Source organism: Puntigrus tetrazona, chromosome 11, assembly GCF_018831695.1.
Source record: "Puntigrus tetrazona isolate hp1 chromosome 11, ASM1883169v1, whole genome shotgun sequence".
NCBI classification, from domain to species: Eukaryota; Metazoa; Chordata; class Actinopteri; order Cypriniformes; family Cyprinidae; genus Puntigrus; species Puntigrus tetrazona.
The window spans coordinates 21,966,653-21,979,368 of NC_056709.1; the positions used below are offsets into that span (position 1 = coordinate 21,966,653).

General features: G+C 37.9%; 1 long non-coding RNA gene across 1 annotated transcript in view; it reads right to left on the reverse strand.

The window, feature by feature from the left end:
- Positions 1-5,593, reverse strand: part of LOC122353502 — a 29,059-nt gene extending 23,466 nt beyond the window's left edge. Inside the window, exon 1 of the long non-coding RNA XR_006252029.1 lies at positions 5,386-5,593. This is a non-coding gene — a long non-coding RNA (uncharacterized LOC122353502). The remainder of the gene's footprint in view (positions 1-5,385) is intronic.
- Positions 5,594-12,716: the final 7,123 nt, after the last annotated feature.

Below are 12,716 nucleotides of genomic sequence, written 5' to 3' on the forward strand. Positions count from 1 at the left end.
TCAATGCCAAATTGGGTAGTTCTGCTGCAATTGCACTTCCTAGAGCAATTATCATAGGCACTTTTGAGAAAGGACAGACTGTTTACAAACAGTCAAGGCTTAGTTTGTGGGGTACATCAGCATTCCGCATACACACACACACACACACACACACACTCAATGCTACCAGAGGATGTCAGATTGTTGGCTTTGGCAATTTCAACTAAGTAATGACATGTTAGAAGCCAAAGTAGCCTGACTCTTTTTTTCTCTTTATATGCGTGTTTCCAGTATAAAAATGGGACTCGTGTTATTGAGCTAGTCACAACTGTCCTCTGTAAGTGAATTTGACTGCAGTCGTCCAAGACATCAATTAACAGAAAACCTGTAAACACAAATATGTTACTGGCCGCTCGTGCTCCTTGTGTCTCGCACACGGTGGGATTAAGGGCGAATATTTAAGGTTGATGAAATACTGCTGCAGTGTGTTCTCCGGGCAGCTGCGTTTTCCCCAGGCTGCTCTCGGTCAGTCTAATGCGCTCTGATGGTCCCACCAGAGTATTTCCTTACACACTCGCCCGGCCGGCCAGCTCTTGATCAGAAGCAGAGCTCGGTGTGGCCAGTCATCCACCCCCCAGCCCGGAGCACGTGCGCCAGTGTGTGGGACTCGGCGTGTGAGAGCTTTAGCGTAATGACATCCCGCTGAGAAGAAACCCGCGGCTGAAGCGGATCACCGCGTGCAATCAAGCGCTCGAGACCGTGTCATTGCTCTGCTCAGACTGTTTGGAAACAACATTTTTACAGTTCTTCCCAACTTTTGCTAAGACTGTTGTTGCTCGCTCACAACAGAGCGAGGTTTTGTTTGGTGCCACTAGTGGCGCTGTAATTATGCACTTTACGTTACCACTAGTCCTAGTTATTTGATGAGGAGCTTCTTTACTGTAAATTTAACTAATACTGCTGGCCTTTTTACGTGACCTATATGTTGAAAGCACGGCAACACAAATTTTTATTTTTTTTTCTGAGCCCCGGTCGAAGGCGTGTGAGTGGAAAAATATGGTGGATGCAATGGATCATAACTTGTTTATCACTAAACTAGCTAACTGGATTGTAGAAAATACACTACACAATTAGACTGACTAGTAAAGAAACTGCCTTTTTGCCACTTTTTTATTGCAATCATACCATATAATTGCTTTAATGTATTATCTTAAAGAACATGCAAAAAGTTTTGCAGTTTAATTTAGTTTAAAAAATGTTTTGTTAGTTTATATTAAATTGTTAGTTCACCCAACAAAGCATCCTGTTATATAAAATCTGAGTTATATAAAAAATAGTCCTGGCCATTGTACGCTTTATCACTGCAGTAGGCATGTGGTTTCAACAGTGTAAAACATGTCAAATAAAATAAAATTAATGCGTGAACTTAACAAAACATCCTTCATATGACTCCAGGAGTGAATTAAAGCCTCCTGTAGTGAAACGTTTTAAATGTAATAAATATTTTTTTTCTCAATTTTTGCACTGAAGTAACCAACAGACATTCAGATGATTGACGTAAGGCATAATCATTGCGTGTGTGTCTCTGGAAAAATGTAGGAGCAAAGGAACACTGTTTCCTTACTTTAGCAAAGGAAAACCAGCACTGAAAAAACTGCACATTTTTTTGACTGAACAAACTATTTCATGTTGTTAAAATGTTAAGGCTTTGTGAGTTCCCAGCATGCATTGCAGCATAAATACATTATGCCGTTACTGTTATTAGGATTATTGTTTTGCTGTTTGCTAATTTCATGTACATTTTCATTGTTGTTTCATCATATATTGTCAGTTATTTGTTGTACTGTGATGTAAAGAGCTGTTTAACATTCGTTGCAACCTTTCTCGAGGTTAGTGTGTCCTATGTTCAACCACTTATGTTCTTTTTCTAGATGTCTCATAAGAAAAAACAAAGACAATGTTGTCTGCTTGATAGACTAACTTAACAATTAATGTTTGTTATTTGAAAAAATAAATCTTCCAAGAAACAAAAAAAAATTCAAGATAATAAAGAGTGTTAGCTAAACAAAAAAGAGACGTGACTTTACTCAGTGACTTGGGTCGAGTGAACAACTTGGTGCAAACTAAACTCAAAAGCTGTGCAGCTGTTGCCTTGAAAATTTAAGTTAAGTCATTTTTACAGTGAGTCTCCTCTTAGCTTATTTTGAAATCCTCCGACGTTTTTCTTTACGAATCCTCAGTTTGTGCTTCTAATTCGTGACTGGCGTGTTGTTTTGTTCTCTCTCCGCGCTCCTCACTATTCATACAACGCAGGACGTCTTTCCTCATGTGCCGGGACTGCATCCAGTTACCACAGTCGGCAGAGGTGAGAAAAAGTGTTTGTTACAATTGAAATATGAATATTTATTTTACAAAATGCATTGATTTGCTACAGGGGTGTTTTTTTAACCCCCCAGAGCTGTGTGAGGGACATTTTGTTACATTTGCTTGCGCTGTTTTACACAGTTAAAGGGAAACACGCACCTACTGCACCTACTGAGCTTAGAAGTGCCAGGACAACTATAAGGTAAGTGAAAGACAAAGTCATTTTTGGGTGAATTAACCCTTTAACAGCTTGTATAAGTTGATTAAACACTTACTTACGCTTACGCTTAATATATACTGAAACAATAGGTTATTTCACACTGTTTATAAACTTCGTATGACTTTTCAGCCTTACATTGAATGTATTCTAACTTTCCCAGTCACTCATTTTTATTACTGATATATTTAATTTAATTTAATAATAATAATAAAATCTATCTGTATCATTCCTATAACCATAAATTGATAAAAGATTTAAAAAAAGCAGTAGGTGAAAAGTACTGCTTACGGCAATCCTAAAAGGTCATTTTCATAAACGGACATCAGTAATATGGTTGACTTCACAGGTCACATGACAGTACTAGTTTCGCAGTCATGCCATATACAATATACCTGCATATTTATGAAAACACAGCTACTTTGTTTAACAGACATGGTCTAAAAGCCACAAAAAAAGAGAAAATTTGCCGAACATGAGCCATTCTGATGATTTTTCATACGAACGAGTGGAAACATAGACGAGCTAGACCTTATCGGAGATATCTACCGTGTTTTGTCATAAATGCGCAACTTAAACTCAAATAGTTTGACACATCATTGGGCTTTCAAAAAGGCCAGCTGGCCTACTGTCACGGCAAAAGCTAGAACTTAAATGGTTTGTGCCAGATGCAGGAAAAACACTGTTCCATCAAAGCACTTTAATTTGAATGATTCTGGTTTCCTCTACAGTCTGGAACACACACTTTGAAACCAAAGAAACAGAACATAAACATGCTTTCCAGGTAGAAAAACATGGCACTAAGCTTTCCCTCTTTGTCTTCCTGACACCCCACCCACTCGCACACGCAAACACGTACACACACACACACACACACTAAAGCTTGTGTGCTCTGCGAGGTGTTGTGTTATGAGCCAGAACACTGGGCTGTGTGAGTCTACCGTGGTTCTGGGTACTAGTCTGGACACTGTGCAGGCTCTAGACTGGCCGCTATTATCACAGCTGCGAGTTGCCAGGGAAATTTGTCTGTAATTCACCTGAATTAGAATCACTCGGGCGACTTGCAGCGCTAGTTCCCCTCAGAACACAGCCTAATGGTTTGTTTATTTTAAAGGTTTTGCTTCTAGCAAATCATTCCTTATCTGTCATTGCCTTATTGTCCCACTGGGTCACCCAAAGGAAGAGAGCAAAAGAGGTCGGGTGAGAGACGGAGAGAAAGGAAGATACCTGTTGCTTCATTTTAAAGAAGTTTCATTGATGACTACTATGTTGGTTTCCAAATTTATATACCGATAAAGGCGATGATACAGTTTTTTTCCATATCAAAAATGTTTGAAATAATTTTGATACATTTTTTTAGGAAACACGACTTCATGTCATACATTATTTTGATTCTCTAGCAAATTAAGAAATAATTCGAAATAAACAATATAAAAATGCTAATTTTTTTTTTTTTTTTTTTTTTTTTTTTTTAGTGAAGTGAACTCAAACAGGCCTTATGGCAAATTGAATAGGATAAAGGTAACTGACCATTAACAAAATACGATCCTAGCCTATTTCGTTTTGAAACAATTTACGTTTCCCTCGTAATGACACATTCGATATTTCCAGGGTCGTAGCATTTCCATAAACAATGCAATACAGTTAAACAATGTGGGTATTTACATAAGGCACGATGATTTAGTGATTACAGTGGGCTACAAAATAGTATATTTTGAAAGTGACTCGTCTATATAACAGCATAGCAAATGGTCCCTGACATCATAATTGTCGGCCGTAATGGCCTCTGCAGATGTCTGTCAACTCACTCTCTGGTGTAAAACGGTAAGGAATTCGAGCGGAGTGGCTGTTTTGTTCTCTGCCGATGTTCCTAAGAGCCATGACCACGCGAAAAGAGCTGAAAGTCCACTCCGAACCTGCCTGTCACGGCCGACTGCTTCTGTGTCCTATCTGCTACCACTTACTCAAACATGCAACAAATTTGCTTTTAATTGCAGGGATTCTGCTCTGCTTGTAAATAGTTTTGCTTTGACAGTTCATTTATTTTGCGTGATTGCCGCCATCCATTTATAGTTTTATTTCAGGGGGAATGCACTGCATATGAATTCCTTGTGTCATCTACGCCACGCTCAAAGACAAAAACGCATGACTTATTATTGCCTGGTGGGGAAGTGTTTATTTATTCATAGACCCCAAAATTGTGCTTCATCCACGCTTGGCAAAACAGATGGCATTTCCTAAGGACTCCACGGATTTAACAAATGAAATGGTGGAGTGTAATTACTATGAATTACTGCATACCCAGACTCTCCTTCAGAACTCAATTCTGCATTCTGTTTGGGTTTTCTTAAATATAGCATTTTTCCCAGAAATATGTATTTTTTTTTTCTTTTTGAGTATTTGTGAATTACACAGTAAAGTATAATCCCAGCAACATTATTAAAAAAAAAAAAAACACACACACACACATTCAGGATATATAGCTGATTAAATACTGTATGTATCTATTTATTGCTTTTAAGTTTTTTTTTTTTATAATTTCATAAATGTAAAGTTATGAAACTTGTAGTTAGTTAACTTTATAAGGTATGATTTTTATAGGCTACAAGGCAGGATGCTACTTTTTTTCGTGTTGCCTTGCCTTTTTGTAAATTGTTTCATAAAGTTTTGCTGAAATGAACGTTTTACTGTAACATCTTCCCAACAGCAGGCGTCCCGCGGAAATATATTTTTTTAAATGGTGGAAAAGTTAAATATCTTTTTGCAGTCGAGGCTCTAAAGAATGTATGTACATAAACTATAAAAAAATAAAATAAAAAACCTACCTTGGGAAATATCTACCGGAGTGCAAAGTGACAACTAGCCCCCGTGTTTTTGAGAGCGCGTTGCCGTTAAAGCAGCTTATTTAGCGGGCACTAGAGGGCGGGTGTTCCGCGGTGCTCCTACAGGTGTTGTTGTCTTCCAGTGTTTGACCGCCGCAGACGGTAATTAGCTGCTCGGTCCTTCACTCTGAGCTCGATAGCATCAATTGGTGACGATGCGCCCTTATCCATCTTCCCGCCATCAGCAGTCACGGTCCATTTCCGCTGCACAAACGCTCGCGGATGTTTTCCTGATTAAAGCGGCAGATAGAGCACGTGTGGGCGGGATGAGCTGAGTCAAGTGCAGCCTGTCACAGAGGATGCGGGGTAAGCGTTGAAATTATATTCACACTAAAAAAAGAATGGGTTTGTTTCCAGTTTACCAGAGCCGAATACTTTACTGAAATAAACAGGCTGCGTGAATAATGCTGACGGCATCATATTTAAGCATTAAAAGGGATATCCCCTCAAGGTGATGTATTCAATTAATTTTTACGTTTCAGATTTTCAAAACTTTTAACAATTCTTTGTGTTTTCAAAATCGTCGTTTAGAAATGTGTTAGCTACTTATAGGCCTACCTAAAGTATGCATAAGATTCAGCTGTAACAAAAAAGAAACAGTTGTGCATCAGATTTCTTTGTTCAAAGTATTTATTCTATCCCCATCACCTCAACTACCGTTTTGATTTTCATTTTAATTCCGAATAGTATATAGGGTACACATTATTTAAAAAAATCAAATGCAATCAGAATAAAATATATAAAACATAGCTACTTAAATTGTTAGCTGTATTAGATATATCATTTTATACGAGATATTGTTATTTAGCCATTTAACATCCATAAGCATGATCACCAATAAAATTATAATTCATATACAATTTTATTTTCATTTTATTCAAATTTAGAGGTCATATCCTAATATCAGATTAATTTTCCAAGTGTTTACTTAAACATATAATTATGGCTGAATCACAGGGTGGTGAATCCATGTTATTCTCAACACAGAATAATCTCTTTAAAAGCACCTTCAGTGTCTGTGTTCATTTTTTTTATTAATTTATTTTTGCACAAACCTATTTGAGTAAAAGTAAAAATGTCTAATCAAGCAGAACAAATACATTTTAAGTCTCTCTGGAGAATATTGGCTTTATTGAATATTGGTGTAATGTTGGCTCTGTGTGACGACGTGAAAGCACGAGAAGCTGAACCAGCTGCCATTTCCGCTGACTCGCCGATTTTGTTTAAAGAAAAAACTCAACAATTATTTACACTTCAGAAAGCCAAAGGTCAGGCAAGAGAGTTTGGAGAATGAGCACCTTGCATGTGCTGCATGCTCAAAGGTGGAGAATGTGACACGATTGATTTTTGCCATACACCCTTTGGGTGTTAATTGAGATCTGACCTGGGCAAGGGTTCACTATTAGCTGCAAAATCAGATATGTAACACACACACACACACACACACACACACACACGCAAACCTTGGTGGTTCTGATGGACAACATTTCTGTTTTATACTAATATCTTTTGAGCCTTTTTTGCTAGGGTTGGGGTTAGCTGATGTTGCCATCCAGCGTCGGTGTAACTGCAATAAAATACCATGGATAAATAAAAATCAGATCTCTCGGACAGAATCAAACTCTCTAAAAACAGATGCCTGTCTTCTTGTAAGAACTTCAAAACTGATCTGAAAGAGAACGCCTGTCAGAGCTCTGATAATTATTTAGATATGCTGCATACTTGTGGTAAGCAGGCTGAAATGCTCCCTTTTAAACACTCCACTTTAAACTGACCAAAATTGAGCAAAGAATAATCCCTGTCAGTTGTAGTGGTCTGCCTCACATCAGCTCGGAAAAGCTTTAATACGGCCGTGCCACATTCATTTCTGTAACGTAAACGAACTCGATTCGTTCTCCCATAGCCTGAAAGCGCAACTTCGTTGAATTTAACTGAGGCATTACAGCCGGCGGGCATGTGACCACATAATTTCTCCCTAAAATGCCCCGCACTTCCTCTCCGTGTTATCATTATGCCTCTCAATGAGACACGTGAAAGCCCAGGCCGTTCTGAGGCCAGAGCGCTGAACTCTGGTGCTGTTTGCACTGATTGGGCTTTTTTCAAATGAGGCCATGGTCTATATCAGGCCCGTTTGACGACATAACAAGCCTGTTAATATTCGAAGGAAATGCTGGGGGTCGCAGAGCTCGCAGCCGTTTGACCTTCAGGGTTCAGAGGGCAGAGAACCAAGGGGTGGCACATGGCAGAAAGAGCGCCCTAATGATTTAGATATCTGTTACACACTCAGCAGAAAGCCAATCTCCTCTTATTAACCGTCTGGCCTGAGAGAGTCGAGCGTCTGTCCGCTAAATAATAAACCAACTTTGTGGAGAGCGGGGGCCAATTTAAAAAAAGTGCATCACCAAAATGACGGATAATTAAAGACAGTTGACCGCCATCGGTGTGTGGCACTGCGACGATTCACATTCGTTCTCTTTTAAGGTCTACAGTTGGTATACAGTAGGTGGTGGAGGGAATGTCAAATATTATGGAAGATTATAGGACACGTTTGTTTATTTGCCTTACGCTCGAAGCACTCTTGCACTTCAGAGTTAAGGAGGGTGCTCAGCCTTTGTGGCTTCTGACAATGAGGGCTGTCATAGAAGCCTCTCAGTTCAGCTGGATTGAGTGAGCGTTTGCTAAAGTTCGGCCCATCTTACTTGGCGATGCATGGAGTGGGGCTCAGTTTCATCTAAATAATTTTGTGCACATGAGTACAAAACCTTGTCCTTGGAAAACACTTTCAAAAGCAATTTCCGTCTTTATACTACTGCATGTAAACAGAGTAATTGTATTTGGGGAAACTCCCAACGCCAGCTGAACGCAATCCTTGCGCCACGTTTTTTTTTTTTTTTTTTTTCTCTCCAATTTTTGCAGGGGCAGAATGGGATTACAGTTTTAATTTCATGTTCGATTATGATATTGAAAATGATAAGCATAATATGTGTATGATTTGATCTCGGGACAGACGGTGAAGTACAATCATCGAAATATAAATATGATGCTATGGACTTTTTTGATAAGTGGAAATGTACGATCCGCTAAATGCTAGCTTTTTAAATTAACTCGTGGGTCAAACCGTTGTTATTTGGGGACACTGACTCTACTCTTAAGTTACAGCCCAAGTGTTTCCTTATGGTCATTGGGGTTGCTTACATAGAAAATGGCTGGTTTCATATGTATGGTAAAAGACCAGATGTTTGCATTTGTGAGCCTCAACCCTAAATTTGTTGCATCTGGCGCTGTGCTTCTCTGTTTATGCCGAACTGAAAGGTTGCGATTATAGATGTTTATTCACGTCACAAGGATTTGATCACACTACAGTGTGAAACACTTCACAACCGCTCATGTGAATGGGGGTCACAGAGAGTTTAAAGACCTGATGGGAAAAGCTTATTGGCTAATGGAGGCATAGATATGCCCATTCATAAAGTTCTGGCACAAAGTCTGAAACATTTTCAACATTTTCAACAAGTATCTTTTGCAGGTGGAATATTCCACTCTGTGTGACCCACTTATTTAATCAGTTCTGGTACCACACTTATGACCTCACAGCTAGTCCAACAGCTTTAAAACATCTCGGTATGTCAGCTCATTTAGTTTTGTGTCATCAGTGGTTATTGTACAGCAAGGGTCTTTTTCAAGACAAAGTTGTTGGATACAGAGACAGAGGAGGGAAAAATGTATTTCTTAAAACAGTGTGTTTCGTGGTGCAATATATATATATATATATATATATATATATATATATATATATATATATATATATATATATATATATATTTTTAATGCTAACATTGCAATTTAAAATTGACATACTTAAAATGTAAACTATAAATTCACATTTTACATCTAAATTAAATCATTTTGAATTTTGAAGCAAAAACAGAATGGAGTCATTTCTCCTCGTTTGTTTAACATCTCAACCAACTTAACATTTAAACTGATTTTACTGTCACATATTTGTACTGATTTTCATCCGGCTTATTTGCTAAGAAACATTTCTTAAAATTAACCATTCTGAAAACAGTCGTGCTGTTTATTTTTATTTTTTGTAGAAACCACAATAAAGGTTTTGAGCATTGTTATATAAAAAAGTAAAAAAAAGATGATTTAAAAAAAAAAATGTTAGCATTATAAATGTCTTCATCATAGACAAATGTTATCATCATAGACGCATACACATAGAACAGAAAGCCCCCAAAGGCTTTGATCAGGGGCATCACTGGGATCTCGCTCTCTTCAGTAAAATCTTCTTGAACCATAAGGAATGTAACTAAGTCTGAAGACCACCAATAATCCACAGCAGTGCCTGCATCACTGTTAGGCCACACAAAGACATGAATTACTCAAACATTCCAATGCAATTAAAGCATCTTCTGCATGGCACGTTTCACTTAACCACTGGGGGCTTGTTAATAAGACCGCAGGGCTTTTACTGAAATCATAGTGAAAGGCGGGCGGCCGTTCACATCTGTGACCACTACGCTGCATATGATCACCATGAGATAAGCTCAAATATGACACTCAGCAGATCCCACCTGGAGTCCCCTGACGCTGCAATTATGAAACCACTTGCCCTCCTTAAAGGCACCGATAATTAATTCCTAACAGACATGAAATGATTTTAAGGCCAGTGACAGTGCTGCAAAACAGGTACAGAACGAGAAAATGTTACATTAAATAAAAGGACTAAAAGAACGCTAAATGTTTGTACCTAAAAAAGCACAAAAAAAACGAATAATAGATAAATAATATCAAATAATAATAATATATCAAATAATTAATTTGATTAGCTGTACAGTTTCGTCAGAATTATTCTAATATTAAACAGATATATCATCCGTATCCACTGCAAACTGACAAAACAACAAATTTAATTTAGTTTATTTTTCTCAGAGCAGCCTCCGTGCCTGTTTGAGTATTCCTTTCTCTGGCATTTTGTCCTAAATCCTGCATTGCTTTAGCCATCTGCTGTCCACAAGCTGAACACTAACACACACTCTGAGGACATCGGACAGATGTCTCTGTGGATGAGGAATACATTTTAAATGCAAGCGTTGCCATTTTCAGATTTGCAAACCTAACGTAACATTTGGAAATACCATCAGGCAAGAGTTTAACACATTTAAGTCATAGGGGTTTTCTATGATTACAGGTCAGTTCAATAATAATAGCAATTTCATTTAATGTGAAATTTAAAGTACATTTTTATTCAATTTTTGGTAATGTTTTATTGTAAGGTGTGGTAATACAGAGTAATTACTTAATTAGGTCATTATTAGTAGCCATTGTACTTAATCAAATAAAATGAACTTATCATGTAACTGTTATAAGTTACATAACTGTTAAGTTAAGTTCTGTAATTGCAGTTTGTGATTATGTAGATGTAACAAGCAGCTACTGTTAGACATATATGCAAAAACGATTTTGACGCACTTTATTTTAAGTAGCTTATGCCCGTGTAATATTCTGTCATTTGAATGCAATTAGAAAGTTATTACATGTATTTAAGCTGCGTACTAATGGGTTAAATCAAACTAAGGTACAGCTAGATACAGTATAGATACACATTAAGTACATTCTTTATACATATTATGCTTGTGTACTTGAATTTATATTTATGTTGTAAGTTTGCAAAACACGTGAGACAATCTTTCGGTTGCATAAGTAGCTGCGTTCCATAACTTAGTTACATGGTAAGTATAAGCTGGACCAGATGCTGAAGAAAAAAATGTCATGAATTTACTACTTTTCTAAAACGTGAATAGAAGTAGTCATAGAAATATAACATACTAAACTAATGACATGCGTGTCCAAACTTTTGACTGTCAATTTAAGATTTATTGAAATACATGCTCAATAAATCTCTTTATTTATTAAGCGGTTTAATTGTATTTATTGATTTAAACATTTTCATTGCTTCAAGTATATATTTGGCTACAGAATCCATAAATTAAGAGGTAAGGATTCTCTGTTAACGTTCTTTATCGTACGTATTCAGTTATTTTTGAAATATTATATTAAATGAAAGCACTTAACCTCCCGTCTTTTTCTAAATCGCTCATACTAAATCTTTCTGAAATGGCACTACTTTTTCTGATGTTAACTAACTGCTAAAACAATGTTTGCTAAACACTGCTGCACACAGACAAACAAACTGGTGGCAGGAACAAGTTAGGCCTGATATACGGGCCTCTTCTGCAGTTCCTCTCAAGAGATAAACATCATTAATACGCTACAAAGTGCTTAGGGGGGACATGGGTGCTACTTTGCTGGGGGGGGGGAGGTTTACCGTGAAGCAATGAGCTGTGGCGTTTTCTGCGCTGTGTGATACGTGGCAGATGTCGATGACAAAATCGGCATTTTCATGTTGAGAGTGGAACCCTGCCACGTACTCCAACAATAACAAATACCTACTCAAATATGGTTTTATCCTAAATTATTTGAAATGTATGTCACGCCGGTAAGATTGATGCGGGAGAGTGTGTAACGTCGAAGACCAAAGCAGAGAAATAAAGGAAAAAGTAAACATCAAAAATGCGAAATTGGTTGAAGCCACATTTTTACAGTAATTGTTTGCTTATGGACAACTGTTTTTTGAAGCAGGCTAACATTTTTCTGCATTTCCTCTCCAATCGAGCTCAAAAAAAAAAGAGCCATCAGTGACAAACCTGTCTTTTGTTTATACAGCAATTATCGTACTGCACATTCGACAGAAATTACATTTATTTTGGTCTGTAAAAAATCCTAACCGATGTCAGAAGTCCAGCAGATGTACCTGCCAACCCTTTCCACAACGAATGCATTTTCTGGGACGTCTATCTCCACCTGGTGGCCCTCTGCATGTTCAGCTCCGATCCTTGTAAACGACGAGAGCTAAGATGCTGAAAACCAGAACAATCGGAAGCCACTAGGAAATAAATACAATAAAAAAACACAAAGACAATTTACACGCAGAGCTAAAGACACGAAGGCAACGCTATTCTGCAAACATACACTGTTTTAAATAAATACATCAGAACGGCACAAGAGTCCAGCAACGCGAAGAGCGTTAACAGTGTTGACCTTGGCTTGGTTCGTGTTAATGATTTGGCGGAGCCGCCGGCTGACTCGCTGGTGTTTTGGCTTTAGCCGAGTATTAATGAACAGGCGAAAGGAAAAAAAAAAGTGCAGCTTGGCTCCCGGTGGACAATGCGGTTCTAAATGGGGGGATTGTGTGCGAAGTCGAAAGT